Source organism: Adiantum capillus-veneris, chromosome 18 (genome assembly GCF_014529385.1).
Source record: "Adiantum capillus-veneris isolate H3 chromosome 18, ASM1452938v2, whole genome shotgun sequence".
Classification (NCBI taxonomy): domain Eukaryota; kingdom Viridiplantae; phylum Streptophyta; class Polypodiopsida; order Polypodiales; family Pteridaceae; genus Adiantum; species Adiantum capillus-veneris.
In genome coordinates this window covers 53721416-53736252 of record NC_140948.1, presented here as the reverse complement: position 1 = coordinate 53736252, position 14837 = coordinate 53721416, and the positions used below count along the sequence as shown (strand labels likewise).

The window sequence follows — 14837 nt, the reverse complement described above, 5'->3', positions numbered from 1 at the left end:
CAAGCCAGATGGCTAATTCAAAGATGAGAAGGGTGAAAGACCTGTAGCAGATGGTGTCGATATTTTGCTTCATCCTTGGAGAAGACTATAATGTCATCAAAGAAAGTGCCGACAAATGATCTATACTCTCTGAAAATCCTAACCATCATTCGGTTGAAAGTTGTTGGAGTATTGGTAAGGCCAAAAGGCATCACCAAAAATTCATACAAACCGAACCTCGTCTGAAAGGCTGTCTTGTAGACATCTCCCGACGCGATTCGGATCTGATGATATCAACTTTTTAAATCAGTCCTGCTAAAACAAGAGGATCCTTGAAGTCAGTCAAGAATATCATCGATCCTTGGAATCGGAAATCTGGTCTTGATGGTGATTTTATTGAGAGCTCTGTAATCCATGCACATTCTGTCACAAGACGAGCACCACGTGCCAATAGAAAAGAACAGACTGAACAACTTTAAGCACTTCAAATAACAACTGAGCTGAAATAGAGAGAGACGACACGCCACGGAGTGGCGGAATTCCACCCCAGAGAGTATTGGCCCCAAACCTTGGCGCCCCTTTCGGTATTTCTTTATATTACTGCTGATTCGCAAAGTACAACAGCCGGGGAGCACCTCCTCTGCAATCTGTGCGCTGAAGAGTGCCAGAGAGGGCCCCCAAGGCTCATATTTAAAGGCCCAAAGCCTAAAAGCATCAAATATGAAAAGCTGACCCTAAAAAATCACTTTCCTAAAATTTCGGAATTTCCCTAAAAATCCGCCGCGAATTGCGGGACGTCCGTACAGGTGCCACATCATCATATTTGATGTGCAAAGTATTTTGAGCGTGTTCTGCTTTATTTTTAATGCCTTTATGTCACTTGGGGCCCCATCGGACGAAGTCCCCATAAGTTGGTAGGACTTCTTCTTCTTCTGTTCCTTCTTCTTCTTAGGGTTTCTAGAATTAGGGTCTGCAAGTTTTAGGGTTAGGGTTTCCAAAATTAGGGTTTGCAGGTTTTAGGGTTAGGGTTTTCAGAATTAGGGTTTGCAAGTTTTAGGGTTAGGGTTTCCAACATTAAGGTTTCAACAGTAAGGGTTTCTGGCAAAAATTAGGGTTTAGGCCCCCGGCCACATCTGTTAGTTGACTCCATTCTTTAGGCTTTGACACGTCAACAGTTTGTTACATCTCCCCTTCTTGAAAGACAGTAATCGTCTGCGATTACAGCATATCTGCAAAACAACTCAAGTTAGTTCAAAAATTTCCGAGGGTCATTCCGAGGGACAATCAGTTTGCTCTTTTTATTAAGGAGTTAGCTTCTCCTTTCTGCTGTTTTGATCAAGGAGTTAGCTTCTCCTTTCTCCAGATCGGAACTCTTGATATTCCGGCATAGTAAAATTAGCCATCACACCCAAACCGTATTGATCTTCCACGGGTGTCTTGATGCACTAAAATTACATACCCAGGCAATCTCATCCAATTAGGAATATTCAGTGGTTGGCACATCACAATGCAACACAAATGCATGTTACAAGACATAGAAACATAAAGCCGCCGATGAACACTCCTCCCGCATAACCTAACAAGGTCCGGGCCGGGAGATATTCAACGACTCCTTCATCACTCCTCCCTCATAACCCAAAAAGGTCCGGGCCGGGAGATATAGAGGCCTTTTACAACCAAACGCCCCCCAGACCGCAGCCTGCGTCGTTTGGAGGTGCTGAGAGTAACCACTGCTCAGACTTCTTAATACTCCTCCTGCATAACCATCCAGGTCCGGGCCGGTAATCACAACAGCAATTATTTTACAAGCATACAACCAAACGCTCCCCAGGCATCGGCCTGCGTCGTTCGGAGGTTTTCAAACATACAACAAAACGCTCCCCAAGCATCGGCCTGTGTCGTTCCGAGGTTCAAACAATATCAAAACAGTATTTCTCACTTCTCCACCCGGGAGTAAAATCACCAATCATTGAAACCAGAGTCAAACAATTCAAATCGGCACCAAAACAGGTTCAAAACAGATACCATCAATTTCAAACAAATTCCAAACAGGATTACCAAACAAGATCAAACAGAACTCAAACTTAAAAAGCAATCTCGACATCAGTCAAGCTCGAAAAGTCGACTGACTTTCCATCTTGAAACCTGCACCAAAAATTAGGGTTAGGTTCCTCCATGAGGTCGTAGCCGAGCACAGCATGGTCCGTCAGCTCTTGGACAAACAGTGTTGCTTTGGCGGCGATGGTAGTCCCAAACCAGCAATCGCACTAAACCTCCACGGTCATCTGCTCGTGAAGAGACATCTACTGAGAGATGTCGAGAAATTTCAAGATATAATCTGCTAGGGTTTCCATGGCAAGCATTTCAAGATACCCCACTCTGCCAGAAGTTGCAGTCCGAAGGAAGATGTCAGAAACCATATAACTTCGGGCAATTTTTATAATTATTTTTCTTGAAACCTTGCCAAGTACTTGGAGTATGCTGCTTGGTAGCTGTAGACATCAACATCTGCATGGCACTACTTCTGAGAAAAACAGTGACTTGAAACAAATCTGGATCCTTCTCTTGCCAGTGATCTTAATTGGCTTATGCCCTGTAAGACATGAGCGGTGAAGACGAGAGCGCACCCGATGCACGATGAAGTAAGGGTGCGAGTGGCTGATACCTCAAATATAATTCAATTCCAATAGCTCTGTCTGCTCTTTTGTAGGACCAGTATGCTTTCAAAAAAGCACACGCCTGATGCTCTGATACCACTGTCACAAGACGGGCACCACGTGCCAATAGAAAAGAACAGATTGAACAACTTTAAGCACTTCAAATAACAACTGAACTGAAATAGAGAGAGACGACACGCGACACGGAGTGGCGGAATTCCACCCCAGAGAGTATTGGCCCCAAACCTTGGAGCCCCTTTCGGTATTTCTTTATATTATTGTTGATTCACAAAGTACAACATCCGGGGAGCACCTCCTCTGCAATCTGCGCGCTGAAGAGTGCCAAAGAGGGCCCCCAAGGCTCATATTTAAAGGCCCAAAGCCTAAAAGCATCAAATATGAAAAGCTGACCCCAAAAAATCACTTTCCTAAAATTTCGGAATTTCCCTAAAAATCCGCCGCGAATTGCGGGACGTCCGTACAGATGCCACATCATCATATTTGATGTGCAAAGTATTTTGAGCGTGTTCTACTTGGGGCCCTATCGGACGGGGTCCCCATAAGTTGGTAGGACTTCTTCTTCTGTTCCTTGTTCTGCTTAGGGTTTCTAGAATTAGGGTTTGCAGGTTTTAGGGTTAGGGTTTCCAGAATTAGGATTTGCAGGTTTTAGGGTTAGGGTTTTCAGAATTAGGGTTTGCAAGTTTTAGGGTTAGGGTTTCCAACATTAAGGTTTCAACAGTTAGGGTTTCTGGCAAAAATTAGGGTTTAAGCCCCCGGCCACATCTGTTAGTTGACTCCATTCTTTAGGCTTTGACACGTCAACAGTTTGTTACACATTCTCCAAGATCCCCGTCTTTCTTTAAAACCAACACCGGAGAGCCCAATAGGGTGAAGTACTCGACTGGATAAGACCCTTTTCCAAAAGGTCTTTCAGTTGGTTCATGATCTCTTCATTATGGGCTTGGCTAACACGGTAAGGTGGCCGGTTCGGTAGTGTGCTTCCAAGAAATAGATCAATAGTGTGATCCTCAAGACGAGATGGGGGCAACTCGCCTGGCAAGCCTTCAAAGAACCAAACAGCATGTGTGTGGAGAAAATGTTGGCGTTCTTTGTCAAGGTCAGACATGTTCGTTTTGTGTCCATCATTTAACTCTTTCAAGTAGATCGAGTAAACAAAGAGATTGGATTTCATTAATTTGGAAATGGCTGAAGCCGATACAATAGGGACGGAGTCGCCCTTCAATTTTACATCAAGTACAATTTTTCCGCCCTTTTCATTCGTCAACGTTGCTTTCTTCGCCCGATAATCAACCGCAGCGTTGTTCTGATGGTACCAAGAGACTCCTACGAGGACGTCACAACCTTCCAAGGGCATTATGTAAATCCTCGTGCCCTAAATATCCCTGACAATGCAACCGAAGTTTGCCAATGACGGGTGTAATGGCTATGCCTCGACTTGGTGACGCTAGAACTACCTCTGCTAGTGGTCCCATCCTGTCGGGTGTAATCTCGAGCCGCACTGCCAATTCAAGTGAAATGAAGTTGGTCTTGGCTCCTCCATCGAATAAAATCGGGACTCCTTGATCGTTCACTTTGCCCCAAGCTCGGCAAAGTTCAGTACTTTCATCAATCAGGCTTGGGTCAATACCCATCCAATCTGGTACCAATCCTGCTTTCATCTTGACTTTTTTGCCTCGTTCCTCTACTGCTTTCGAACTCTCTGGCCTGTCTTCAGTTTGTTCTTGTTGTGCCTTTATGAGGCACTTTGCGGAGATGTGCCCATGTTCCCCGCAACCAAAACACTTCCCCTCTCTGATATAATTAGCCCTCTCTCGAAGAGTGAGCCGGGGTCGTGTATCCTTATCCTTCTTGTCCTGGGAACTCTTTTTCTTTCTACTTTCATTGTTGGAGGTCTGTCGGGTTCTCTGAGTCACAATCTCATCAGTAGGGTAAGTCTAATTTCCCGAATGTATCGAGAAACCCCGTTTCGTATGACCCATTAATCTTGAATAGAATTTGACTTTTGTTCCAAGCAATAGTCTCAGATCTCTGTAGGGAGTCCGCAACAAAACCGCTCAATCTGTTCCTTAAAAGAGACGACCTTAAATGAATAGGTTGGTAGAAAAGAGTCCCAAAATCTCTCGCAATAAGCATCCAAAGGATCTCCCTTGGTCATCCGAAGATGGTTCCAAATGGTTCGTATATCTCGTTCGTACTCTCGAGTCAGCCAAGAAGATATAAAGAGCCTTTTGAATTTCAACCACTTGACTGGAGCTTGATTCCTCAGAAGAAGAGTGGACCACCATGTTCAAGCATTCCCTTTAAAAAAAGATGCAGTCCTCCTAATCTTGGAATGCTCTAAGTAGTGCCCTCCAGAGAAGGCTATGTCAAACCGCTGAATGAAGGCCAAAGCCCTCGGAGCATCTAGAAACCCAGAAAAGGACTCAAATTTAATCGATTGTCCACCTTCTTTGAATTCTTTTGTTTTCTTGCTTTTGTCTTCGAGGAAGTCATATTGGTTGGCTCTGTAAAAATGCTTCTTCTTTGCATAAAACATATGGTCATCGAAGTCCAAACTGTCAGAGGATGACTCCTCTGAAGAACTGTCAGAAACTGTGTAAAATATGGGTTTCTTTGCCTTTTTCTTGCCCTTTCCAAAGCTTTGCTTTTTGCTTCGCTTTTTGCCCTTTCTGTCCTCATAGCTCGAGTCAAAAGAGCTAGAAGAACTATCAGAAGAAGAAGAAGAAGAATTGGGCAATCCTTCAAAGCGTACAAGCTTCATCTGCTTTCTTGCGGATGCAAAAGAAGATTGACGGCCCAAATAACCAAGGTAGTCAGTCCCCTTCTTGCGCTTTTTCACTTGCTTTTTGGATTTATTTTGCGTGTCCAAAAGCTAACTGATCTGCGTCTGAACCACCTCTTGAAGTTCTTGTTATGTAAACATCCTTGGAGAAGGAGGTTTCTTAAGTGTCAGTTTGATTGGTGGTTCTGTGGCTTTCTGCCACTGAGTGTGCACTTCTACGATGGATTGCTAAGACAAAAAATTTGCAAATTGAGGATCCTTCGCAAATTTATTCATATGCATCGTACACTCCTCAACCTCTTGTCGACGTTCCATCTCTTGAAGTTCGTACTGAGTAGGCCAAGATGGCCCGTACTCTTCCTCTGTTAATTCGGTTAAATCTTCTTCATGATCTCCTCCCGCATTAGCAGATGCAAAAGAAGTCGACTGATTCTTATTGGAATCCATAAGTGGCGAAAAAAGGATCGGATTTCCCGATAGAAGAGAAATCGATCGTGCTCTGATACCACTGTAACAAACTTGGACGCCCCAAGTCTAGATTCTACCACGACACAACAAAGATTCACTTTAAAACAGTTCACAAAAGACGACACGGCCCGACGTAGTTCCGTGCCGCCCCTTTCGGTATTTCTTTTTATATTAATCTATGCGCAAAGTACAAGAGCCCGCAGGTGCTCACTCTCGTTCTTCGCATCCAGATGCCCTGAGAAGTGAGCCCCTGAGGCTTATTACAAAAGTTAAACTCAAAAACAAAGTTTCCCAAAAGCTTCTCAAACTCAAAAGCTTTAATCTCCAAAAGCTGCCAAATTCAACCACTGTAATTTGCGGAGACCCGTACGTACTGCCACGTCAACAGACCATCGCGTTTTGCGAAAATTCTACCACGTCAGCAGTCACCGGAAATTGCGGACGTCCGTACACCTGGCCACGTCAACCTGTTGGCGCATTTCATGGGAGTCTGCCAACAGTGTGAGTGTGTGTGTGTGTGTGTGTGTGTGTTAGGGGGCTTGCCACGTCACCAGTTTGTGACAGCAACTGAAGAAGCATTGATCGCACGGATTGGCCTCTAATCTGCTGATGGCCACCAACTCTGATGTGGCTCAACTCAAGTAGAATCATCTACCATATACACATACAAGGCAATGGTGGAGAAGAGAGCTCACAGAGGTAGGTAGAGACACAGCAAAAAAGAGGGGACAGGGAGAAAAAGAAGGAAAGAAGAAAGAAAGACAATATTAATGTCTCTGAAGGCCAATGTGGCCCATGAGACCAAAAGAGTACATCGGATGATAAAGTTGATCGCTCTTCTTAGATGAATAAGAAAATACATCTAAAGCTATACATGATATCACATAAATCTGCCCTCTCAATGCGATGTCATTCTACTCAGAAGATGTATCTCTATGTGGTTGAGATGCAACCACATCCCCCTCCTATAGCGCTCAAGGGGGATCTACACTATGACCAACCTCTCTCTCGGAAATGTTTACTAAACATCAATAATGCCTACCTCGCTCATGAGGAATTTTGAGAGATGGTTCATCATGTTATTCCCCCTTTGGTCGCCTAGATGTATCTTGACTCTCATATTGCTGAAATTATTACCCAAGCAGGCAGTTATCTCAATGGCATCCGATCACTCTTATGCCAGTTGTATACAAGATCTTGGCAAAGATGATTGTGCACCGCATCAAGGAGCCTCTTCTTGTAGGTATTCATCCAGCTCAATAAGTTTTATCCCCTGTCGTCAAATCATGGACAATTTGGCTAATGTTTTGATTCGCATGGAATATGCTAAATAGACCCAGCAAGATCTACTCAGGCCGACATTAAAAAGGCCTTTGATAAAGTATAATGGGATTTTATAGCCGACACAATGGGGCCCTTAGATTCGGTCCTAAGTTATAACTAATATGCTCTATTTCTTATACGCCCATAGTATGTCTTCTGGCCTTCTTGATGGGGAGTTGACTGACCCTTGGTCGCTTGGGTGTTCTATCCGCCAAGGTTGTCCCCTTAGTGCCTTACTGTATGCCATTGTCACCCACCCCTTGTTGATGTATTTGGCCTAGTAACAGGGAACAGGCAGAACGGTGCCCTCCTGTTTCCGGAACACGTTCCCAAGCCGCGCACCTCATCGAAACGGAAACAGGAGCAGAACGTCGTTCCTTTCCCAAGCATAACCGGAACGGCAAGCGGAACGCGGAACAGCAACATCCAAAACGCTCAAGTTGAAAAACATGGCTGTTTGGGGCTGCTCTTTCGAAATTTTTTGGGGACGTATCCTTTCCATCCTCTATTATATAAACAAGGGCTTTAAAGTCTCTCTCTCTCAAGCTCTCAACCTCACCCTCTCCCTCAAGGCTCTCAGCTTCACCCTCTCCCTCTCCTTCAAGGCTTCAAAGTTCAAGCCTCAAGCTCCATTACTCTCAAGCTCTCAACCTCACCCTCTCCATCTCCCTCTCCCTCGGGCCTCTCCCTCAAGGCTCTCGAGTCTTAAGCTCCATCTGGCATCTCTACCTCATGTAAGCCTTAAGCATTATTGAAAAGCATGTCTAAATAGGATTCTACTTGGACTTATGGGTGTGTGTGGCTCTCTACTAACATATAGGTTGAATCCAGCTTAATTTAAGCATATTTTAGGTTTTCTGTTCTAGCCCTCGTTCCCATTCCGCTGCCCCAAGGGCACCCCGTTCTGGAAATGTTCCGGAGCAGCCCCCCGTTCCCATTCCGTGTAACTTTGGTATTTGGATCATTTGGTTTCGCTTGGTCATCTTCACAGAGTGCAACTACCCTCTGGGAAAGACTTTATTGGGCAGGCTTATGCTAGTAACTCCTTATTCATGCCCTGCAATCATCAAGATGACATGCAAGTGATCATGCAGGCACTAGATACATTTGGGCTTGCGGCAAGCCTTAAGGTTTATTTCCGAAAATCCAAACTCTTGTCTCTCAATGCATGGGAATGGCACCATCTTCTATGGCCCGGGGATATTCTTGATCCGCATGTCATTGTCCGCCACTTGAGGTACCCTATTGGATGAAAGGTCACTACAACCCAACAAGTGGATTGAATTATGCAACGCCTTAACATCAAATTGCAGTATTGGAAACTGTCCACATGGACGTTGCATGTTCATCTCCGAATAGTCCAGAGCATCATGATCCCTATGTTCAGTTTATTTATCATTGTTGCATTGACCTTGTCACCGTCTCTCATTGTTGATGTCTAACATTTTATCTCATTTTTGGCGCACTAATTCGCAAGAAAGGGCTCCGTTTACTTTCAATGGAAAAGCTTTGCACTCCGTAGCGTTTTGGAGGATTGAATATGGTCGACCTTCGTCACCATCATCTCGTGAGGAAGGCCATGTAATTGCCTACCCTTGCGCAGCACTCCCAACCTTGGACTCTCATGATTGCCTCATTGTGTTAGCATGTTACCACTTCCACCTTAGGTCACTCGCAGACATCACTCTGGGAGACTGTGTTTGGCAAGATGATCGGTCATATTCCAAGTTGTTTGCATACCTCTACTTTACTTGATGGTTGGAAAGTCGTTACAGCTCATTTTTCATTGAATGACAGACAACCACAAGATGGAATTCGTTGCGCCTAGAAAGTAATCACTAGAGTCGAGCCTTTGCTCTTACTCTTGTAGATCGGCCACCACGCTACGCTAACTTCCTTTCTTGTGGTGGCATACGCACGGTGGATGATGTGGTCGACATGTAAGGCAATTTGATTCATTATCCTCAAGCGGCTGTGCACTTTGGTTTGGGCATGCATTATTGTCAGTTCTAGGGTGAGCTTGAGAGCATGTAGGTTGGCTTCTTGCCAATTCCGCCATTGGCAACTGAATGCCGCATGTTGGATTGGACTTTATGGCACACACCTTTTGTTGACATTTCTGTCCGCAAGGTTTATGCTTCTTTCCTGCCTCAGTCTTCGCTGGCTAACCATTGTAATGCATTATGGTCTTTGCACAAATCGGATCAATGGTGGAGAAATGCTCTTACTACACTTTGGAAGAGTCATTTGCCTCTCAAGGAATGTCTGTTTTTATGCCGTTGCTTGTTGGGAGTGCTCCCTGTTGGCACTTTCCTTAGTGCGTGTCACATCAACTCTTTCCATTGTGCCAGATGTCTAGCCTCCGACGAGACAATGAGACACTTGCTTTGGGATTGTCACTTTACCAGGGCCTTTTTGAATCACATATCTACCTGTATGCACCTCCGTTTTTCCTAGGCAGTTTTCCACAGATGTTTTTGGCTCTTCGGCATTCTCTAGGATTCCCTTCAACATTTTGCAGTCTTCTTCACTTGGGCCAGGTTTTGGTCGCTATGGTCCTTGCGCCAACGCAACTTTTGCCTAGCCCATCAATACAATCTGGATCCCTTTCCTCTGTTTCGGATTTCACTTGGGCAATCCTTACATTTTGCCCTTGATATTGGGGACATATCCTCGGATATCCTGCAACTCTACTATGTGTGCTTTTAACACCTTCTTTCAAAACACCTCTGTGTTCTTCCTTGAATCTGATCTTTCTAATGGGTTTTTCTCACGTTGAGGTTTCCCATCTGTACATTAATCCAAGATTTACAAAAAAAGATGTGTGCGCGTGCGCGTGCGCGTGCGTGTAGTGGTGGTAGTATGTTGGGAAGCGTGGAGAGTGTGGTGCGACCTGCCTCTACGCGAGCGCGAGCTCTGCGCACCCGCTCGAGACGATTAGCCTGCAGCATGACAGTTTTTTCCTGCTCGCGAAGTTCATGCCATGCGCGTGCTCTGCCTGGGCACGAATCAGATCATGTACGTAATCCAACCTCTATGCGAGCCTGTTGCTTTGTAGCAGATCAGCCTTAAAGACATGAAGCCTGCACCCCTATGGAAGGATCTCAGAAGAGGCCTCCGAGAAACTTCCCATGGCTTTCCGACGCTTATACACACACCAAGATTCGAACATAAAGCAAGAACACCCTACCCAAAGAGCAAACACCTAGAGAAACAAGCACTACGAATAGATTCAGATTCTAGAACCCTGTAACTCTGTACAGAAACCACACAAGTATGTGCATCAATCCACGATGGGCTTACATCAAACTGCACCTTCCACTAGTTTGTACAAAAACATTGAATCTCTAGTAGACCACACTGTTCTTAAAAATTGTATCGAAGTTTATGAAGATTAAGCGCCCACCGATCGGAGACAAGAGCTAAGTAATTCTCCTTGACAACTGAGTGTGTTGCCTCAGACTCGTGTCGCACTGGCCCTCCGGGCTTGTTTGTATGAGGACTTTGAGGAGGCTTAGAAAGCCTGGAATGGTCTGCCTCTTGTTCTCAAAGTACGCATTCATGTGCAGGAACTCATGGACCCCGTTGCGCAGTATGCTATGGATGCAATCATCTTGTTTTTCCCAGGGAAAATGCCTAGTGCGCAGCACGTCGGGCAATGGGTTGATTTTCTTCTCGAACGCCAGGTTGTCCGTGGTGTTTGAATTGGTGCTCATGGATTTTATGAAGTCCTCTTGGCACATACTGAAGCTAGAAATGTCTCCATTATTGTTTGGCACGCAGATGACTCATGTTCTACCGTGGGCATTGACCAAGGATTATCAAAAGTCTTATCCGCCATAATGCCCGGTGTGGGTGGAAATAGTCGACTTCCCCGCCACGTGGAGAGATTTTCTACCATTGTTAACTGCACAACTTGGGAAGGTGACCTCTCCTCCGAAACTGGGTGCGAACACCAACAGGTTCTATATTCTATGGGACACAGACAAACCTACACTAGAAAGCATTATGGTTGATTCGGGGTACCTGTGGGTGGGCAAGCGCCCATTCAAACTTAAATGGGGCAAGTTTGCAAATTCATGTTTACAATGTGGTAAATTTGGGCACATGCAATCTGAATGCCCTGAACCTGTTTTGCAGCCCCCTCCTTCAACAGTCCCGTTGTAACAAACTGCTGACGTGTCAAAGCCTAAAAAATGGAGCCAACTTACAGATGTGGCCGAGGGGCCTAAATTGTCACAAAGTGATGACGTGGTTGCCCGAGAGCAAAAACCCTAACCCTAATTTCTGCCAACTACTGAAACCCTAATTCTGGAAACCCTAACCCTAAAACCTACAAACCCTAATTCTAGAAAACCTAACCCTAAAACTGCAAAAAACCCTAACCCTAACCGTAAGGGCAACAGGGAGATTTTCGCGTTTTGCGTTGGCTGATGACGTGGCAAGCTGTACGGATTTGCGTGATTTACGCTAGCAACTTTTTGGCTTTGCTTTTGGACCAGAAGCTTTTGAGTTTTGAAGGCTTTTTACTGTAACTGCTTTTCAGGCCGAGGGCCTTTAAATATGAGGCTAGGGATCATTCTCTGGCATGCTTCCTGGAGAAGGTACAGAGTCTGGAGTACCGGCTTGTACTATGTTGATGCAATATAAAGAAATACCGAAAGGGGCGCCAAGGTTTGGGGCCAATACTCTCTGGGGTAGAATGCCGCCACTCAATGTCGCGTGTCGCCTCTCTCTTTCAGTTCAATTGTTATTGAAGTGTTAAAAGTTTGTTCACTCTGTTCGTTTCTATTGGCACGTGGTGCCCGTCTTGTGACACCCGTCACCTGCTCCTATCTCTACGGGTAAACCTATCAGTAAGGCTAAGCAAAATGAAGGCTCAATTGTTAATGCAGCTCCCAATGTGGAAAAAGGGAAAGCCAAGCCTTCACAGTCTGTAGTTCTAGGTAATCGCAATGTTGTGAAAAATAAAAATGTGGAGTCTAGTGATTCTAGTGCTTGGGTGGTGCCTAAAAAAACACTGAAGATTCGCACTCCACCCTGCTCTCGTAACTATGTTCCACCTGTCAATGCAAATAAGAATGCATCGTTCAAGCAACTTCCATGTAACGATAATCGCACGTTGATTGACGCATGGGAAAAAGCGATACATTCTTATAAATATCTACTCATAAGTGAGGCTTCTACCTCGCATTTGAAATCTGCAGAAACCTTTTCTGCAATGAATCAACGGATCGGCTCTTGCACACATGTGGTGGAGAAGACGTACACATGGGCACGTCTACCTAATTCCTCATGTTCTTTTGCCATTTGTACATATGATCTCCCATGCATGACCGCATTAGATGCATCTCGTATAATATATGTGGGTTATGTAACCTTGATAAATGGCGACTAGCCCGGCACTATGTAAATACATGCAGGGCTGATATAGTTATTTTGCAAGAACGCAATCAACACGAGTTTGTTGGTCATTGTTCCTATTTTGCGGGTTAGTGGATTGCATATGCTGGTTTGAATGATTACTCCAAAGTTATGATGATGGTTCGGCATGAGCTTTAGCCACTTCCGGTGAGCAATGACCCAAGCGATCATTGAATGATAGTGCAATGTTTGTTGAATGTACCTAGATGAATCCAGGATATACCCAGATTCACCCTTGAAAGAAAGTGCAAGGTATAGACTCATGGTAGTCACCCACGAGACAATATAACCATCAGCTCCATCATGCATAGTATTGACTAAATACCACGACATCCCCAATGTTTGTTGAATGGTTAGATTTACGAAATTGGAGGTTTATATGCATAAACAGCCTCTTGGCAAAGGGTTGCCCTATGTTGAGATTTCTCTTCTTTTTCATGAACCTCCAATGCACTTCTTTGTGGTGATTTTAACAATACTCCTGATATGTATGATTACACCACAGGCAACTCACATATGTTACTTGTGGAGAGACGAGCATGGGATCGTCTCTTTGGTTCTGCACAAATGCTTGATTTATGGCGTTATCTTTATCCCCAAGTCTCAAGATTTACTCATATTGCTCATTACTCATATCAAGCACGGCATGATAGATGGTATGTACTCAACATATAACAGTACGATGACTTCGTATGTGACATGAGAATGGATTATACTTTGCAGTTATCGGATCATCACCCTGTGTTATTGAAATTGTACTTTGGGCAATCTCTTTGTGATGGACCTCTTTATCAAAAGCGTCTCCTACTTATGAACAATGCTTAACTTACTCATGAATCCTTTCCACATACGATTTCTGGACTTATTCCTCCCTTGCTTGCCACATGCATCCTGAACTTGATGTTGCTTGGTTTCGATTTGTTATGTGAGTGCGATGTGCTATTCAGGATTACGGTAAATAGTAAATGCATCGCTCTAATTGGTGTTTGTACAAAGATAAAAACAAAGACAAAGACAAAGGCAAAGTCAACATAGCCAAAGAATCAAGTGATGAAGACAACGAAGCAGGAAGATGTACTTTGAGACACACTCTGTTGGTTCTATCCTCCCACCTTGTTGACTACTATTCTCAAGGGAAGTTTTTGATTTGCCTACACCCTACTAGTACTAGTTCTCTAGGAGAGGCAATTACTTTGTTAGCCTATCTTAATGGGAGACACAGACCCCATTAGAAGGACTTTTGATCCTTTGGTGTTCTCAGGCACAAAAGGGGAGCTGTTAGGATTTATGTTTAGCTCACACCATGGAGCACCACCCCTAACACATCTTGATTAGATACATTGCACTTGGGCATCGCTTTGCCACTTTTGGTAGATTCTTGCACACTAGATACATCATCAATGATGTCAGCAGAAGCTCACCTCCTAGGCTTATATATTGGCCCTTGTACTTGGTTCATTACTCTCAATCATGTGAAGCCTAGTTTATTTGCAATTGCCTTGCTATTGTGTCTCCATAATCATTATTAGCTTACTCTAATTAACTCCATGATTAAGCATGAAACTAGTCTAATCTATCCCCCATTACTACCCCCACATGTCCTGTTTCTTTCTATCTCAGTGATCTCTCTAAAACTGGAATATTTTCTAATTACCATTTTTTCTATTCCCCGGGACGACCCTCTTGGCTGCTGCCCCTAAGAGGGCTGTCTGTGTCCCTGTCCCTAATCCCATGCTACTATGGCACAAGAGCCTTGGCAAATTGTGCATATCATTTGGAACACAGGTATCATTCGAGCTACTGTTCATTGACATCCCTAGAATTAGAACAGTACAGTGATGCCAGAGTAGACATAAATGCAGCCTCAAAAGAGCATGTTTTTGTAACCAGTGGATACTTACCTCCTATTTAACTGGCCTAAGGTAAGGGAGGAAGTATGTGAGGTTGGCCACAGAAGAACATGTTTTTGTTAAGATTGGGTACTTTCCTGCTATATAACTGGTCAAAAAATTAACAAATTTCATGACTGTCATGAGGTAAAAGCACGAGCAACTGAAAACGAGACCTTCAATTGAGGCCTGACCCCATCGGGTCCATCTTTAGCATTTTTTTAGTCTCAGCTACAATCATCCTATTTGTTTTTTTTTTGCCAGGGTTGCCTCAAATTTGCATAGCCAAATAAA

General features: G+C 44.3%; 1 protein-coding gene across 1 annotated transcript in view; it reads right to left on the bottom strand.

Annotated features, from left to right (window-relative positions):
• Window positions 1–14837, bottom strand: part of LOC147435669 (uncharacterized) — a 122453-nt gene that overhangs the window by 38506 nt on the left and 69110 nt on the right. The gene's annotated exons all lie outside the window — the stretch shown is intronic.